Genomic DNA, 17,664 nt, shown 5'->3' on the forward strand with positions numbered 1-17,664 from the left:
GCTTCACCAGTGAATTCTACCAAACATTCAAAGAAGATTTAATACCTATTCTCTTTAAACTTCCAAAAACTCAAAGAGGAAGCAAAACTTCCCAACTCATTTTATGAGGCCAATATTACTCTAATACCAAACCTGGTAAAGATAACACACACGAAAAAAGAAAACTACAGACCAATATCTCTCATGAACACAGGTGCAAAAATCCTAAATAAGATACTAGTGAACCAAGTACAGTAACATATTAAAAAGATTATACACCACGATCAAGTGGGCTTCATCCCAGAGATGAAGGGATGGTTCAACATACGCAAATTGATTAATGTGATACATCATATAAACAAATTAAAAAATAAGAATCATTATGACCATATCAATAGATGCAGAAAAAGCCTTCGACAAGATACAGCATCCATTTATGATCAAAACACTTAACAAAATTGGTATAGGAAGAAAATACCTTAACATAATGAAGGCCATATATGACAAGTCCTCAGCCAACATTATACTTAATTGTGAAAAACTAAAAACCTTCCCTCTAAGATCAGGAACAAGGCAAGGCTGTCCACTATCACCACTCTTATTCGATATAACATTGGAGGTCCTAGGGAATGCAATCAGGCAAGAGAAAGATATAAAAGGCATCGAAATAGGAAAGAAATCAAACTGTCACAATTTGTGGATGACATGATTCTCTATACAGAAAACTCTAAAGACTCCACAAGAACACTACTAGAAATAATAAGCAAAAACAGTAAAGTTTCTGGATACAAAATCAATGTTCAAAAATCCATAGCGTTCCTATATTCTAATAACAAAGTGTCAGAAAAAGAAGTGGAAAAAATAATTCCTTTTGCAATTGCAACAAAAAGAATAAAATACCAAGGAATAAATCTAACAAAACATGTGAAGGACCTATGTAATAAAAACTATGACCTTTTTTAAAAAAATCCAAGAAGATACAAAGAAATGGAAAGATATTCCGTGTTTTGGGACTGGAAGAATCAACATAGTTATATAGATTTAATGCAATCTCCCTCAAAATCCCATTGGCATTTTTTAAAGAAATGGAACAAAAAATCATCAGATTAGTATGGAAGCACAAAAGACCCTGAATTGCCAAAGCCATTCTGAGAAAAAAGAACGAGGCTGGAGGCATCACTCTGCCTGACTTCAAATTATACTACAAAGCGACAGTAATCAAAACGTCATGGTATTGGTATAAAAACAGAAACACGGACCAGTGGAACACAATCGAGAGTTCAGAAGTAAATCCATATTTACATGGGCAATTAAATTTTGACAAAAAAGCCAAAAATATACGGTGGAGAAAGGAAAGCTTCTTCAATAAATGGTTTTGGAAAAACTGGAAAGCCACCTGCAAAAGGATGAAATTAGACTGACTGTTGTCTATCACTACACACCAAAATTAACTCAAAATGGATTAAGGACCTGAATATAAGACCTGAAACAATAAAATGCATAGAAGAAAACATAGGGATTAAACTCAAGGACCTGGGACTTAAAGAGGATTTTATGAATTTGACCTCAAAGGCAAGGGAAGTCGAAGCAAAAATAAATGAATGGGACTACATCAAACTAAAAAGTTTCTGCTCAGCAAAAGAAATCGTCAACAAGGTAAAGAGACAACCATCCGAATGGATAATATATTTGCGAGCAACGCCTCCGATAAGGGCCTAATATCCAAAATATACAGAGAACTCATATAACTCAATAACAACAAAAAAACAAAACGATCCAATAAAAAAATAGGCAGAGGATCTGAACATATACTTCTCCCTAGAGGACATACAAATGGCCAACAAATATATGAAAAGATGCTCAACGTTGTTAGCTATTATGGAAATGCAAATCAAAATCACAATGAGATACCATCTCACACCTGTTAGAATAGCTATAATCAACAGGACAAGTAGTAACAAATGCCGGAGAGGATGCAGAGAAAAAGGAACCCTCATACACTGCTTGTGGGACTGATAACTGGTACAGCCACTATGGAAAACAGTATGGAGGTTCCTCAAAAAACTAAGAATTGATCTACCATATGATCCAGCAATCCCTCTACTGAGTATTTACCCCAAAAGACTTGAAAACCCATACCCGAAAAGATATTTGCACACTGATGTTCAGAGCAGCATTATTCACTGTTGCCAGGACATGGAAGCAACCGAAGTGTCCTACGATAGAAGCTATGTGGTACACATATACAATGGAATATTACTCAGCCATAAGAAGAGATGAAATACTGCCATTTGCAACAACATGGATGGACCTCGAAATAATCATGGTAAGCGAAATAAGCCAGACAAAAAAAGTTGAAATTTCATCAGATATCACTTATATGTGGGACATAAACCTAAAAGCAATAAATGAGCAGGACAGAGACTCATGGAAATGGACAATGGACTAGTGTTTACCAAAGGGTGGGGGCGGGGAGGGGGAAGGTAGACAGGGGAAGAAAAAATTTAAATCATTCCTTCAATTAATATAAATGATAACTAAATTTAAAAAATAGAAAATAAAACCAGCTGAGGCATGACTAATTGTCATGAAAAAAAAGGGGGGGCCGTGTCCATGAGCGGATTTTCGCGGTGACGGACCTGTACGCTCTGAGCACCAATGTCGATTCGGCTGTGCGCAGGGGGCACCAGGGACTTACAAGGCGACATTGTTGGACTGAGGACCAAGGTGAGACTCACTCGGTACAGAAGTGCTGGTGGTATCCATTGTTCTCTGTTGAGCTCTCCCCCCACCAGTGCTCCGGACACAGCGCCACCATAGCTGAGATGTCATCAAACTGGATAACAGAAGTTGCTCCGCCCAGAGGATTCCCTGAAATCCGCCTCCCCCAACTCGTGGCCCTCGCCAAGCCACATCCAGGTGTATCCTCAGCAAGTCAGGTGCTCCTTGTTGAGCAGTGCCTAGACTCACACTGGGGGCAGCTGGCCTCGGTTTCTGGTGTGGCCTTTTGAGGCAACTATAAGCACAGCATCTGTGGGTTGCTTGCTGAATCTTAACAGGTGGCCCCGAAGGGGCAGAGGCTTGGGCTAAATTTGGCCTGCAGCTGAACCCCTCTCAGGACTGTGCCACTGGACACCTACTACACAAAGCCACACTAATAAGACCAGGAGACTTAGGAGCTTTGCTTAAGTACAAAGAAACAGACAGAGAAAGGCACCCAAAATGGGAAGACAAAGGAGTGGAAACCATATGAGAGAACAGAACAGAGATCCAGATATAATGGAGTCAAGTAATCAATCTAACAGATGCAGAGTTCAAAACACTGGTTATAAAGATGCTCGATGAACTTTTGGGAAGTGTAGAGAATTCCAACAAAGAGATAAAAAACAAAAATGGAAATGGAAATTATAAAAGGGAACCAATCTGAAATGGAGAACATATTATCCGAGATGAGAAGTATATTAAATGGAATAAACAAAAGATTAATCAAAATGAATAAAGAAAAGGATCAAATGCCCTATCTAAAGGATGGGAAGGCCAAAAACATGCAATCAGAACAGCAAGAGATAAGAAGCCAAGACTATAAATAATTTAAGGAGAATATGGGACACTATTTAGGGTCCAAATATCCATCTGATCAGCATAACTGAAGAAAATCAAGATATTGAACAGCTGTTTGAAGAAATTATGATGGAAAATTTCCCTAATCTGGTGAAGGAAATGGACATAAAAACTCAGGAAGCTCAGAGAATTCCAAAAATCAGGGATCCAAAGAGGCCCACACCAAGACACATCGTAATTAAAATGCCAAAGGTTAAATACAAAGAAAGAATATTAAAAGTAGCAAGAGAAAAACAGATAGTTACTTATAAGAGAACACTCATAAGACTGGCAGCTGATTTCTCAAAAGAAACTATGCAGGACAGAAGGGCTTGGCAAAAAATATTCGACAAGATGAAGACCCAGGATTTACAACCACGAATAATTTATCCAGCAAAACTATCATTTAGAGTTGAAGGACAGATAAAGAGCTTCCCAGACAAAAATAAGCAAAAGAAATTTATCACCACCAAGCCAGTATTACAGGAAATGTTGGAGGGACTTCTTTAAGAAAACATGTATCAAAAACAGTAGTAAAGAATGGTAACAAGTACATTCCTATCAATAAATACCTTAAATGGAAAAGAATTAAGTGCTCCAACTAAAAGATAGAGTGGATGAATGGATAAGAAAACAAGACCCCTACATATAAAAAGGAAGGCGATGGAAAAAGATATTGCTTTGATGGGCCTAAAAGGTATTTAAGTCAGACAAAGATAAATACTATATGATTTCACTTATATGCAGAATCTAAGAAATAAAGAGAACTAATCAAAAACAGACTCACAAATATAGTGGACAATTTGGTGATGGACAGAGGAGTGGAGGGTTTGGGAGGCTGGGAGGATGCGGTGAAGGGTTAAAGAAGTACAAATTAGTAGCTGATGGATGGTCACCGGGATGGGGAACACGGTATAAGGAATGCAGTTAGCATTAATACATTGGCTAGGTGGAGGGTCAGGAGGGGAGCATTTAGGGGGATCATTTTACAAACTATATAGATGTCTAACCAATGTACTATATACTTGAAACTAATTTTAAAAAGGAAAAAAAAAAAAAATATATATATATATATATATATATATATATATATATATATATACACATACATACACACACATACATACACACTGGAAAAGCCTACCATTCACCCCTCCCTGACCTAGGTTAGAAATTATTATATAGTAAGATATTACACAGATCTTCAAGGAGACAAGAATACTGACAAGAAGAAAAAGTGAGAAAAGTTGAGAGAATTAATGATACTGAGGTGCTAACTTTTTAAAAAAATTTGCTCCTTGACATTTTATATTTGTTCTTTGGTCGCTTTTGCCCTATTTGTATATGGTGTGAGGTAGGGGTGAAGGTTCATTCCCCCCCCCCATTTGTTGGAAAGATGTTCTTTTCCTCATTGTATTACTTGGATCTTTGTAAAACATCAAGTGACAATATAAGTGAGGTCTACTTCTGGGTTCTTTATTTTGTTCCATTTATCTATTTGTCAATCTTCATGTCAGTACCACACCATTTTTTAATTTTTTTAATTTATGCCTACAGCACCCGGTTTTCCTAGGTGGTCTCCCATCCAAGTACTACCAGGCCTGACCCTGCTTAGCTTCCGAGATCAGATGGGATCAGACTTGTTTAGGGTGGCATGGCCATAGACTCTTTATATGTTATTTTATTTAACGTGTACCATGACCTTGTGGACTTACTCAAGGTCACAAAGCCAATTTTTAGTGTGGTCAGGATCTGAACTCAGGTCTATTTTTTTGCTATAACAAGCTGCCTCTCAACTAAGAACCTGACTGTAATACTTTGAATCTATCTTTGATAGCCTAAGATAAGGGATAGGGAAGATGCTATGGAAGAAACCATGTCTTTCCCTTCCCTTCTACCCCTAACCTATGGAGGCTGCCATTTCCCTTTTTAAGAACTGGATCTCTAAAGGTGGGGCATCTGCCCTCACACACTCGTGGTGTGGGCCCCTGGGGCCTAGCACCCCTGGCGCACTCAGGGGGCCTGGCGCACCCAGGGTATGGTCCGTGGCTTCACCTTGGGCATGATCCCAGGACCTGCTGCATGTAAAGCAGACGTGCTAACTACTACACTATGGAGCTACCCCCAGCATCTCTTTTAGTGGTTTATTACAAAACAATATTCTTTTTCACTTTTCTTCTATGGCTTCTACACTTCAAATAGTGATGAAAGAGTGGAAAATCCCTTTGGCATCAAAAGAAAAAAAAAGCAAGTCAAAGAAGTGTTTCTTTTTTTTATTTTTAAAATATTTTATTTATTATTAGTTTCAAGTATACAGTACATTAGTTAGACATTTATATGATTTATGAAATGATCTCCCAATTACTCTATTACCTAGCTGGCTCTACACATAGCCATTATATTACTGTTGACTACATTCCCTATGCCTTACTCCCCATCTCTATGACCATCTCTCAACTATTAATTTGTACTTCTTTAACCTTTCACCCCTTTCTCCCTGTCCCCCACTTCTCTCCCCTCTGGCCATCATCAGATCATCTTCTACATTTGTGAGTCTGTTTTCCATTAGTTTGTTCTTTTTGTTCCTTAGATTCTGCGTATAAGTGAAATCATATGGTATTTATCTCTATCTGACTTATTTCGCACAGCATAATAAACTCTAGGTCCACCCATGATGTTGCAAGTGATAGGATTTCATTTTTTCTTTTTATGGCTGAGTAATATTCCACTGTATACATGAACCAAAACTTCTTTATCCAATTGTATGCTGATGGGCATTTAGATTGCTTCTGTATCTTGGCTATTATGAAGAGCATTCCTGTGAACATAGGGGTGCATAGATCTTTATGAATTAGTGTTTTGATTTTCTTTAGATAAATACCCAGAAGCACAATTGCTGGGTCAAAAAGCAGATCCAGGTTTAATTTTTTGAGGAATCTCCAGACTATTTTCCATAGTGGCTGTACCAATTTGCAATTCCTCCAACAGTGTGTGAGGGTTCCCTTTTCTCCACATCTTCAGAGAAAGGTGTTTCTAACATAATATTAAGGTGTTTCTTAATGACTTTTTTCTTTCTTTCTTAGATTAATATTTTAATAGTTAGGCTAATGAATGATTTGCTTCCCCTTTATCTTACTTGGGGAAAAAAAAAAAACCCTAAAAAAACAACTCAGTATATTAAGGCACTGTAGGCCTTAGGGTAAAATGGATTTAAAAGGAATGAAGAAAATGTTCAATTATGTTTATTTCAATAGAACTCACCAACGAAAAGGCAAATATACAACACTGCTTATTCAATAAGAGTAATTATCAGGTAATAGTTATTTTAAATAGGGGCGTTTAAAGAGATAATAGCTAAAGAGAGAAAGCTTACCATTCTATTCTACCAGGTGCATACACCAGATATAACATCCACCTTCTTAAGTAGTGTCACACACTGTTGGTAAAAAGTGCCAAATAGTTGACCTGCTCAGAACATTAGAAATGATCAGGAGAAAGTGTAGAGAGAGCTCTTAGTTTCTTCTTAGTGAATAATTTCTGATGGGAGGAGAACTAATGAATTAAATGACTAAATACATGTTTGTTGGCTTTTAAAAAATATCTGAGTCCCACTGTTAAACAGTTTTTATTTAAAGGATATAATTACTTCTTAATGTTCTTAAGAAAAATTTCACCTATAAACAATATACTGTGAGATTCTAATGTGCATTTAATGTTAGAGTATTCAGGAACCATTAAGTGTGAATTGAAAGATTAATGCATTCTTGTTTGTCTTACTTTATATCTAAGCCTAAATGTAGGCTGCTAAGTAAAAGATGTTTGGAAAATGTAAGCATTATCCTATCAGCTGAGAAATAGAATAGGGGGAAGAAAATGCTGCCAGCCTTGAAAAACACTAGGCTAGACAGGTGTTAAGCAATTCTTTTCTAAACCTAATTGTTTGAGATTCTTTACACTTTCCATATGTTCCAATCTAAGTTGAATCATTCATCATTCTTCATAGGTAGTCCATGCTGTTTCATCAACCTGGAAGGCCCTAACTTCTCTCCTATATCCTTCCCCAGCTTTCAAAGTTGGTTCCAAAAGCCAGTAGTAGTTAATGACATTTCTTTTTCTATTTGACAGACTATCTCCCTCCAAACCTGAAGTTATTGTGCATCTTTCTTGTGGCACTACCCAATTCTGTTTATGGGTTACAATTAAGAGCTGTCACTGGATGTCTTTTGTCTACAATCCTTATTATGCTTTAAAAACTTATTTAGTATATGCAACTTAACTCACCCAGTGGCAATAATTTCAGAGTTGATATACTGTCTTTTCTCTCACTAGAGATGCAACTCCATGAGGCTATTTGGTTTTAAAAAAGAAAAAGTCTTACTGTGTTCTGAACCTGGTACATCTGACAATTATGCAGTATGGAAACTTCATAAGTCATTTGTTCTTAACTCTGGCTCCCTTCAGAACTTTTTTAATAACAAAAATCTCCAGGCCTCATTTCTTAGTCCTGAAGAGGGGCCAGTGGTGAAAAATTCCATATCTCATTCTCTGAAGACCCCACACTTGGTTCATTCCTTCATTATATCCTGAGTCCTCAATATGATCATAAGGTCTTATGCTCAGCCAGGACATAGTGGTACAATTACACTAATTTTTAAATTGAAATACTTCTCTACCTGATGGTAATTAGTAGCTGCCTAGTGCCCCTCTGAATGTTTCAGGATCCTGAGACAAATAGGTTAATGCATGGCATAGCAGAGGATTTCCAGCTCTTGCTCCTGCCTATTCTAATTGGTTAATAGCTGTGCTATACCAGTTGCTAAATATTTTGAATATCACCTCTACTGATAACATCTTTTCTTTAAACTTTGGCTTAAAACCCTTGATTCTGATCTTATCTTAATCCTGGAGACAGTGCCTGTTTGTTCCTTTTGCCTATATCATCTCTTCTCTTCTTTGTGTCCTACTAGCTACAATCCAATTGTTTAGCCTAGCTTCTGGTTTTAGCACCAGTCCTCTGCTAAACAATTGCCATGCTTCTACAAGGGTTTTAAACTATAAAAGGCACTGATAACATCTGAGGGAGGCTAAGTAAAATCCATTATTAAATTTATCTTAATATTAAACATTTGAATTGTTTATGGATATAAAGAATTAGACTATGACCAACCAAAATGATTACCTGAAACATTATTCAGAAATAAGGCCCAAAGAACACATGCAGAAAGGTAATGCAGTAACATTGATTACTTACTAAGTATTACTAAGCACATGATTTTTTCAAAATTCCCAAAGTCATTTTCAAACTAAGGAGTTAATATATATAATTAATGGCTCTGACCAAAAGAAATTAGAATATTTAAGACACAGATGTATTGCTAAGACAAGTGTGACTAGGGAGAAATACATTGCTGTTTTGTTAATATTCATATTTAAGTCCAGATAATCAGCTTTTTAGCCATCAACAAGGGAAAAAATAGTCAGGATACTGGATATCTTTGAATGGCAAATAATCAACATATTAATTGAGAGCTGCTAGAGTTCATAGGGGACACAAAGAAGTGTGAGACAGTACCATACTAAAGGAGTTTATTTGCCTGAGGAGATAAAGCTGTTATATCGCAAATGGTGATCCAACAAGCACAGTGTAAATGTCTGGCACAGGAAATATATTTCACAGGAGTTCAGAAGAGAACTACCACTGTGGGTACAATTTTCACACACAAAAAAATGAGCTCTGAGTCTGATCTTGAAGGAAGAGAAAGATCTGAAGAGGCCCAGAGACTGACAGGGCATTTGAAATATAAGCAAAAGGAAACAGCAGGAATACGTTTGATACGTTGGGGTGGTGGTGGGTCACAAAGATAAGTTGCAGAGGGCAGGCGTCTAGACCTGATTCTATGGGGAAGCCAGGGAAGGTATGTATCAGCATCTCAAAAATGGAATAAAATTATAAATATGTTGCTTTGGTAGTAATAAAAAATTCTTTAAGGAAACAGGCTTAAACTTGGAAAGCCAATCAGTAAGATTTTTTTTTTTTAAGGAAAAAGTGCTTTTCCTTAAGTCAGAAGACACTGATCACAGATATCCACTAGAGGGCAGACAAGTCAAAGCTTACACTGTGGTTGAACTGGCGAAACAGTGCATCCACAGAAAATCCTAAAAGAATTTGTTGTTTAAAGACCATTTTCAGTGCCTTGAACCATGGACAGAGCCTTAAATTGGCAGGTAAATCTTTCACAGAATAGCTTTCTATGGTATAAAATTGCAAAAAATTCTTAATTGAAAAATGGACCATTGGAAAAGTTATACTTTGGGAATCTGACTTTGCTGACAGTGCTTATACATGACAAGCTTACCGGGAATGCCGACAGCAGCACCCATCATCACTAGCTACCTTACCTCAATCTAGCTACCCCACCCATCTCACTCACATTCTAACCACCACTCAAGCCAAAGCCTAACAATGTGTATGCTATCTGAACCATGATTTCAATCTAGGTTCTCCTTTTAGTTATCTGGGTGAGTGCTTGGTCTTAAGGACTCCTATCTCTTTAAAGTCAGAGTGAGGTGAGGCCATCATACAGAGTTTCTTATATGAGCAATTGCCTCAGCAGGCTGAGGAGTTGTTATATGGGGGTGTTGGTGGGAATCCTCAGGTCTCACTAACTAGGTCATAGCATAAAGATTAACATCTAAATAAAAGGGCTGAGAATTCCATCAAACTTTTTAGATACTAAGGCTAGATTTTGCAAAGTACTATAAATACATTTTCTGTTTTGATCTCTTGCAAAATGTCCATCATTAAAGGTACAAGGGCAATCCTATTTAGTAGGTTGACTTCCTGTCATTAGCTGGAAGTAGTTTTCTTCCATTCCTGACCAATGCTAGTACCAGGCATTTTCTTTCTCCTTGGAAAATGACATTTAGTTTCAGATACTAGGTACTTCTACTGCAAGTAAATTTTGCTCTACTGAAATTCTTGTAGTATTTCCAACAAACCAGGCCATCCTGTCTCTTAGACTTTGCTCTGTTGTTCCCTCTGCCTAGTATCAACTTTGTTCCCCTCTTTGCTTGCCTGCTTCTACACATCCTTCGGCCTGTAGCTTAGGTGTTCCTTTCTCCAGAGGCTTTCCTCGATGCCTCTACCACTGAGTTCTGTGCTCTTTCCAAGTGCAGCCATACAGTTGTTTGGTGTAGAAATTTTCACACTGTTTGTTTACTTGTTGGTCTCCACATTATAAGTTTGAAGGCAGGAACTGTATCTTAATCACTGCCACATCCTCAGCATCTAGCAATGCTCAATAAATATCTGTTACATGGATGACTAACATAAAAGAAAGGCCAAATATAGTAGGACAGATCCTTCAAATGAGGTCATTCTTTTTCTATAATGTTATAGATTCAGTCTTCAAACATTATTTACTATACATAATTTAAATACAAAAATGTAGTAATAATTCCTAGCACAAGAATATTCATAGCCATACCTATCCCACATTTTCACATGGTCAATCATTTTAGAGACTTGCACAACAGAATTCTGATTAAAAATAAAGATGAATGGAACAACACTGTCAATAGTAGTCATAAATTACTGAACTAAATCATCCTCCTCTTGTTTTAGGATTGGGTTCTATTTACTATTTTATTTTAGATTGTTATACCTGCAATATTTTTCTTTATAGCTTCTCTTTTATTCAATTGAATATTTAGGTACATTTCCTAAAAAATTTAGCTCGTTAATTCATTTATAATTTATTGTGGTTTATGGTTTAAAATACAACAGTATATCTTAATTTTTTCCCCCAAGTAGTTAATCAGTTATTTCAGTACTATCTGGTTATGGGCCCATTTCCCCCCACCCCACACTGACTTGAAATCCTTCCTTAATTATACATTAAATATTTTCATGTACTTGGGTCCATTTCTGAGCTTTCTACAATGATCATGGTTATAACCAGAAAAAACTTTTAAAATGTGAAGTAGGGACATGGGAAAAATATGCAGATGCTTTCTATTTATTTGATATATATTTAAAATTCTATATATTTACCAACTAAAGTTTTTAAAAATAAATTTTTATAACTTTTTATTTGATAAGTATCATTCTCTTCAAAGTGTAAAAATGTAAGAAGTTATTCATTAAAATAAAGTGTTTCCAGTCACAAATAAAATTACTTATAAATGGAATGTAAAGCAAATAATTTAGTCCAAGTTTCATAATTCTCTAGCGATATGCATACTCAAGGATAAAATATTTAAAAAATTATTTTTCATTGAGACTTAATTTACATTTAGACGTATTTATGATTTTTTAAATTAAAAAAAGGAAATTACATATATCTAACATAAGAATTGTTATCAGGGAGGGAGTGGTAATACTTATTTCTGACCCCTGCAGGACATAGGAAGCTAGGAAGACCAATTAAATTGTGAGCTTTGAAAACAGAGACTGTGTCTTGTCTTTCTATCCAAATACCTGGCACACCATATGTGTTTTGTTGTTATTGTTGTTAAACATCTTTACTGAGATATAATTCACATACCATACAATGGTATCTTCACATGAATGAGTATGTGTTCTTACGTAGTCATAAATTTTAAAACCATGCCATATATTAAAAAATAAAAGTGTATATGCAGAGAGGGAGGGAAATGTTTAAAAAGTTAGGTCCAATGATAAACTGAAAAAAATATTTTTACCATATATAAAACAATGGATTAATAAATCTCAATAAACAAAGAATTTCAATGAATCAATAAGAAAAAGGCAAACACCCCAATAGAAAAATGGGCAAAGGCTAGGAGCAGATAATTCACAAAAGAGATAGAAATGGGTTGAAAAGTAAAAATATAGTAACCTGAAATTAAAAAAACAAAAATTTAAATAAAGATGCTGTGCCATATTTTCCCTATTAAATTATTTAACATAAAACAAATGATAATGTGCAATACCATCAAGGGATTAGGCAAATGTGCAATACCATCAAGGGATTAGGAAAATGGGAACTCTTTCTGGCAATCTATATCAAAAGCTTTAGAAATGGGTCATTTTATACTTTATAATTTCATGTCTAGAAATGTATTCTAGTACAAAAAAAATCAGAGATATCTCCAAAGATTTATGTACAATACCAACTGCAGACTATTCATCATAGCAAACAAGTTGTAAGCCACCTTGATATACAAAGTTTAGTAAATGAGATAAATGCTACATAAGAAAATTTTATCAAGCCATTAGTTTATGTTATCTATTTAAAATGAGAAAATGATCAGAGTATAATGATTACTGGAAAAAAAGCAGGTTTCTTATGAGATGTGGATTATAAGCGGTTAGTTTTTTCTTTATGATAATCTATATTTTCTAAACTTTCTACAATGATCATGGTTATAACCAGAAAAAACTTTTAAAATGTGAAGTAGGGACATGGGAAAAATATGCAGATGCTTGTTCTTTTTCTTAATTAGATGTCTTCTGAGATATTCAGTAGATTTTATATATCATCTAACCAATGTTTTAAAAGAGACATAATTAATAAGCTGGAATATCATTAACAAGTAAAAGCCTTTGCTGGCATGTGGCTGCCTGAATAAATGACACATTCCCTTTCCTTCCTCTTTGAATGGCAACTCCTCAACTACTATATAGCCGTGTGAACTCAGCTCAAGTTCACAAATTTTTCTACCCTATTCAATGTCCTTTTTCTCTAGAGCGTGCTTTTGAAACTGGGATACAAGCACCTCAGGGTCATGCTTTAGTGTGGTGTAAATTACTGAAACCAAAGGATGAATATAAAGCATATTTCCAGATGATCAATTTTACCTGATGGGAAATAGTATTTTTATAGTAACAGGGATACAGATATATAAACATTTGCATGAAATTAAAGTAAACCATAAGAATTCAAATAAATTTCAGCCTTTTCATAGGCTCTTTTAAACTCTATATACCCAGACTGCCAGGGGTTCCTCTGCTGTTAGAGGAATTGTTGTACGTAACTTTAACGTTCGGTCCTTGCCTAGTATTGAACAATTAATACATAAGTTAAATTCTGCGGAGTATGATAGGTTAACACATATGAAGAGAAGATCAAATGCTTATGACTCCTTGTCTAATTCCTTGATCTACCTCTAAGACTATAGGCATGTTACTTAACTTTATTTGGCTTCCATAAACAAAAGACTGAAAAACAAAAGTGCTGAAAAAGTTGATTTGCCACTTAAACAAACAAACAAACCCAAAGCCTCCAATCTTACTTGAAGTGAAACATAGATACTGAAATGAAGGGGAAAAAATGAAGTTATAAATCAGAATGTGATCTAATTCCTAATACAAGTTAGGCCTAGTTAGTGATCCTTGCTAATGCACAGAACAGCATAAGATCAATCATTAATAGTTTTCTACACTGAAAACATGCCTTGCTTTTTCTGCATAGCAAAGGAAACCATCAACAAAACAGAAAGACAACCTACTGAATAGAATATATTCATATGATATATCCAAGAAGGGGTTGATATCCAAAATACAAAAGAAACTCATACAACTCAATAACAAAAAAATAAATAATCCAATCAAAAAATGAGCAGAGGGCATGAAAAGACATTTCTTCAAATAAGACATACAGATGGCCAACAGACATACAAAAAGGTGCTCGACATCACTAATCAGGGAAATACAAATCAAAACCACAATGATATACCACCTTACACCAGTTAGAATGGCTATTATCAAAAAGTCAACAAATAACACATGTTGGAGAGGACACGGAGAAAAGGGAACACTTGTGCAGTGTTGGTGGAACTGCAAACTGGTGCAGTTCCTATGGAAAACAGTATTCCTCATAAAACTAAAAATAGATATATGACCCAGCAATTCCTCTTCTGAGTATTTATCCAAATAAAAACACTAACTTGAGAAGATATATGCACCCCTATGTTCATTGCAGTGTTATTTATAATAGTCAAGATATGGAAGCAACCTAAGTGTCCATCGATAAATGACTGGATAAAATTGATGTGGTATGTGTGCGTGCATTTACACATGTGCATGTGTGTATAATGGAATATTATACAGCAATAAAAAAAGAATGAAATCTTGCCATTTGCAACATCATAGATGGGTGTAGAGGGTATTATGCTAAGTGAAATAAGTCAGACAGGAAGACAAATACTATATGGTTTCACTTATATGTGGAATCAAAATGAAATAAAACAAACAAACCAAAAAAAGCAGAGAAAAGAGCAGGTTTAATTGGCAACTTAATGCAGGAAGATTTTAATTACACTCACAGTCTCTGTTAACCTTGACAACCCACTGACTCTAACATAACAAGACAACACCTCCCCCACTAATGTAAGTCTAACTAGAACTATATGAATACAAAATACTGTTTAAGAAAAAGGTAAAGTGAGAAAGAGAAAAGCACTCAGACATCTAAATCTCCCCTCCAATTTGTTGAAAATCAGCATCATGTACTGTCAATTTACAGACTATATAACCCACCCCAGAAGCTTCTTTGCTACTCATTCTTTTAAGTATTTATTGTTTTTCATTAACTACTTCCACAATGTCTCATTTTTTTCTTCCAGCCTCACTTTTACTTACCTAAGGCTCCTATTTACCTTTCTCTTCTATTTTGCACGAAGCTTAAGAAGGTCTCTCCTTGATCTTCTTTGAATTTTATATATTGAGATAACATTAGAAAATATTAATGCTCTAAACTCCAAAAAAATATTATTGATGCATCTCTCTCTGCCACCTCCTCACCAATTAACAGTTTAGGACATAAGAATCTGTTATAACCAATTTTCAAAGCAATCCTCTTCTGCCATCCTCAGAGAGTTCAGAATATACCTCGTCAATGATGCTTAAGGTCATTAGAATTCTGACAATTAAAACAAATAACTACAGAAAGCCTATGATGAAATAGATTATTTTGCTAATTATCCTATAATATTAGTAATATATTCTTTGATGTAGACTCTCCTCCCACCCAAAACTAAATAGAACTGGGAAGGAAAAGGGAAGAAAAAAGGTAAACAATAAAAGGCAAAACGGGTATATCTACTAGGATGCCCCCTCCCTTATTTACGGATTCTAATATAAATAAGCGTACCTTTGAAAACATCTATCCTCACTGTCATTAGTTAAATATTTCTTCTTGAGAAACCAGCACAATCCTAATAGAGAGTTAACTGTATGTATAAATTCAAAGAATCAGTAAGAGGTACCATCAATGCCATAAAAGTACAATTCCTGGAAGCAAAAGTAGTCTCCAGACAATACCCTGGTCAGTAAACACCTTAGAGCAACTACTAGGAAATATTTATTACTGTCTAATTTCCTAAAAACCATAACTTTCCTGATAAACAATGCCTTTATTATCCCATGAAAGGAAAATAACCAAGACTACTCAGTGTTGGTAAAATGAAATATTGCACATTACTATTTCATATAACTTAAACAGAGTCAACCTAAACTGAATAAAATAGTAGCTATAAAGTATGCTGTAGATTTTAAAAAACAAACTATCAAAATGAATTAAGATGACATACAAAATGCTTTCATGTTATATTTTCTATAAGATCTAAGAGACCAAAATTTTTTTAAAAAATAGGCTTTGAAGAAAATCAATAGTGGTTTATAGGCTTTGAAGAAAATCAATAGTGGCTTACAGTTATACCTATGTTTGTTATATGAACATATGTGTAAAGTATAGTCACTATCAACCTCAAGTGCTTCCACAGAGACTATATCATGGAACTGAGTTTTTATGGGGTGATAATTTTCAATTTCCATATCTTTGAGGAGTCACAGAAATGAATACTCTGCATAACCCAAATGGGAAGCAAGCAATCATTCATAGATAGTTACCTGGGATAGTTATGAAAGCTATGTAATATATTCAGATCAGATCCTCAGCCTTTAGATCAGGGGTCCCCAACCCCTGGGCCACAGACTAGTATGGTCTGTGCCTGTTAGGAAACGGACTTCAGAGCAGGAGATAAGTGGCCCGCAAGTGAGCAAAGCTTCATCTGTATTTGCAGCCACTCCCCAGCACTAGCCATCACCGCCTCAGCTCCACCTCAGATCATCAGGCATTAGATTCTCATAGGGGCAGAAACCATACTGTGAGCTGTGCATGCGAGGGATCTAAGTTGCGCTCTCCTTACGAGAATCTAACGCATGATAACTTGAGGTAGAGCTGAGGTGGTGATGCTAGTGCTGGGGAGCGGCTGCAAATACAGGTTAACATTAGCAGAGAGGTTTGACTCCACAGAGACCATAATAAACCAATTGCTTGCAGACTCATATCAAAACTCTATCAGCGAGTGGCAAGTGACAATTAAGCTGCATCTGGTGGCAGGCTTTATAGTGGCATGTGAGTTGATGTACTTCAATTGTACAGCTGCATCTGATGAAGGCTTTAAGTCAGAATCCAACCCTTATTTTAGTGTGCGCGTGGCCCACCCATTATTTTATTTACCATTTCCCTCTATTCCTCTTTCCTGCACTACACACTTGTCCTAGTCACAGTTTTGGTAAGCCCACAAGCTAACCCTAGCCAAAATGAGCAAAAAACAAACATCACTGGAGAGCTTCTTTGAAAAGGGAGAAAGAACCAATGATGAGACTGCCAAAAAAGAAAGCTGCATTTAAAGAAAATACCAAGGATCCTACTTAAATTATAGGTTCATTGCAACAGTTGATTCACATTCTCCAAGCCTGCTTTGTATAATATGTGGTGACTGGCTATCCAACAAAACCGTGAAACCTTCAAAATTGCTTTGCCACATGGAGACCAAGCACCCTGCATTAAAGGACAAGGCTTTGGAGTTTTGAAAAAGAAAGAAAAAGTGAACATGAAGAACAGAAGTAATTATTGAAGGCCACCACTTCATCAAATGTGTTTGCACTGAGAGCATCATTCTTAGTGGCTAACCACATTGCTAAAGCTAAGAAGCCCTTTACTATTTATTGGTGAAGAGTTGATCCTGCCTGCTGCTAAAGACATTTGTAATTAACTTTTAGGAGAGGTTGCAGTTCAAAAGGTGGCATGTGTTCCTCTTTCGGCCAGCACCATA

General features: G+C 35.8%; 1 protein-coding gene and 1 pseudogene across 4 annotated transcripts in view; both read right to left on the reverse strand.

The window, feature by feature from the left end:
* The window catches only part of SSH2 (slingshot protein phosphatase 2), a 223,245-nt gene that overhangs the window by 129,915 nt on the left and 75,666 nt on the right, over positions 1-17,664 (reverse strand). The window lies entirely within an intron of this gene.
* LOC120621242 (uncharacterized) lies at positions 5,128-5,245 on the reverse strand (annotated as a pseudogene).

This window comes from Pteropus medius, unplaced genomic scaffold (genome assembly GCF_902729225.1).
Source record: "Pteropus medius unplaced genomic scaffold, Ma_sr-lr_union100, whole genome shotgun sequence".
Lineage (NCBI taxonomy): Eukaryota > Metazoa > Chordata > Mammalia > Chiroptera > Pteropodidae > Pteropus > Pteropus medius.